This window comes from Alexandromys fortis, unplaced genomic scaffold, assembly GCF_014885135.2.
Source record: "Alexandromys fortis isolate MF-2015 unplaced genomic scaffold, M_Fortis_MF-2015_v1.1 scaffold_223, whole genome shotgun sequence".
In the NCBI taxonomy this organism is placed as follows: domain Eukaryota; kingdom Metazoa; phylum Chordata; class Mammalia; order Rodentia; family Cricetidae; genus Alexandromys; species Alexandromys fortis.
The window spans coordinates 812,285-814,253 of record NW_026068095.1 but is presented as its reverse complement, the minus strand read 5'-3'; the positions used below and the strand labels follow the sequence as shown (position 1 = coordinate 814,253).

The 1,969-nt window shown below is 48.0% G+C and overlaps 1 long non-coding RNA gene across 1 annotated transcript in view; it reads left to right on the top strand.

The window, feature by feature from the left end:
- LOC126489206 (uncharacterized) overlaps positions 1–951 on the top strand; it is a 24,077-nt gene extending 23,126 nt beyond the window's left edge. The window contains exon 2 of the long non-coding RNA XR_007588882.1: positions 682–951. This is a non-coding gene — a long non-coding RNA (uncharacterized lncRNA). The remainder of the gene's footprint in view (positions 1–681) is intronic.
- The last annotated feature ends 1,018 nt before the right edge of the window (positions 952–1,969 follow it).

Here is a 1,969-nt window from a genome sequence, read left to right as displayed (position 1 = left end):
TTTTCGAGACAGGGTTTCTTTGTGGCTTTGGAGCCTGTCCTGGCACTAGCTCTGTAGACCAGGCTGGCCTCGAACTCACAGAGATCCACCTGCCTCTGCCTCCCGAGTGCTGGCATTAAAGGCGTGCGCCACCATCGCCCGGCCCAACAGGGTCTTATATGGCCCAGCCTGGCCTTAAATTTATGTTTTAGCCAAGGATGACCCTGAACTCACAATCCTCCTGCTTCTGCCTCTAAAGTTCTGGGTCAACAGGTACGTGCCAACGCTTCTGGCTTCGTTGTTCATTGTTTTGAGACAGGGCCTTTAGGCCAGCCTGGACCTCTATATGTAGATCACTTGAAACAATACTCTTAGTACTTCTGCTTGCAGGGTTCTGAGATCACAGACCTAAGGTACAATGCAGGGCTACACCGTTGATGTTTACTGAAGTTTTGGGAGTGATAAAGTTTTGTCTCCCTCTGTTGCTGCTATAAAATTATGCTTTGGGGCAGATGAAAAGGCTCAGCAAGGAAAGGGTAGATGACCTGGGTGGGTTCCATTCTCAGGACCTAAGGTGGAAGGGGGAGCAGGTTGTCCTCTGACCTCCGCACACATGCCATGGCTTGCATGCACCCCCACACATATGCAAATAATAAATTAAAATGGGGTAAAAGAACTTTTTTTTCATTTATGACTACTTAGGGGCTGCTCACAATGTATGCTGGACCGTGTTAAGCTGTGAAGTGATCACAAAAGAAGTTTGCCTTGGGCCCATCTGTCTCCTGCTTCTGTCCACAAGATGGAGAAGGCGGAAGCAACCCGAGGAGGCGTCTTTGTCTGTAAGGATAGAAGGTCCTTTGTGGAGGGGAGAGATACAGGAACTGTATAGGCGAGGCCCTACCAGCCCCGCATCTCTTATCTCCAGAATTCTTTTACCGAGAAGAAAAATAAACTTTTATCTGGTTTAAGCCACTACTGTTTCTGAGCTCTGTTACTAGCTGCCAAATGCAAATCTTAACTGATAGAGAAGTCCTTGACGGAGCACGGGAGCCCTGGACGGGTTCTGCCCATTTGGTGGCTCTGCAGGGGTGGACTCCGGGAAGTGGAGTGTCCTGGAGAGCACCAGGAGGTAAAGATGGCTTGGCAGGTGGGGCAGATAGAGAGACTATACCTCACAAGGGTCGCTGATTTTCTTTTCCGCCAGGACACCTTTGCTGAAGAACTGTTATACAGTGGCTATTTAAAATGTCTATTGATGGAGTAATTTGAAGTCTGCTATTGTTGACTGGCCTCAAAGCTGGGCCATTGAGTAGGTGGGTGCTCTTTGTGCCCAAGAAAGCAGCAGGTGAAGGATGGAGCAGGGCGGGGTATCAGCTTTACAGGAAAGTCAAGCGAACTCCCTGGAGGCATCTCCAGGGAAAGGAAGTTTTGTTACAGGTGATTGCCTAATGAAGAGACAGTCAAAGTCTAATGAAGGTTGTTTTTAACTGGGTAGCAACTGGAAGTAATGTCCAAAACGCATACCCTGCTGTAACTTATAAAGTGAATTCAGATGCTACGGGTTTCTAAAAGGGAGGCCGTGGATGTCGCTAGTTTAAAGCTGCATGTAATTGCACGGAGAGTGGGTGTCTCTTCACAATTAACTCACTTTGAGGTTAGGAAGGGCTTCCACATTTTACATTTCCTGTTTACACGGACAATAAAAGTACGACCAAGCTCTAGCTCATTGTGAGCCTAACACTTGGGAGGCTGAGGCAGGAAGATAGCGAGCGGTGAGTTTAAGGTCAGCATAGGGACATAGTGAGTCCCAGGGCATCCTGAGCTACAGTGTTAGATCCTCTTCTCAAAAGATAGGGAGAAAAAGTTCCATCCCACAGCACATGTATTAAAGCGACACAGAGGTTAGCTTGGACCTGTGTGAGGTCCTGTGTAATTTTACCATCCTACAACTGTCCTAACCAGTGAGAAACCCAAGTCCAGGGCCAGCAAG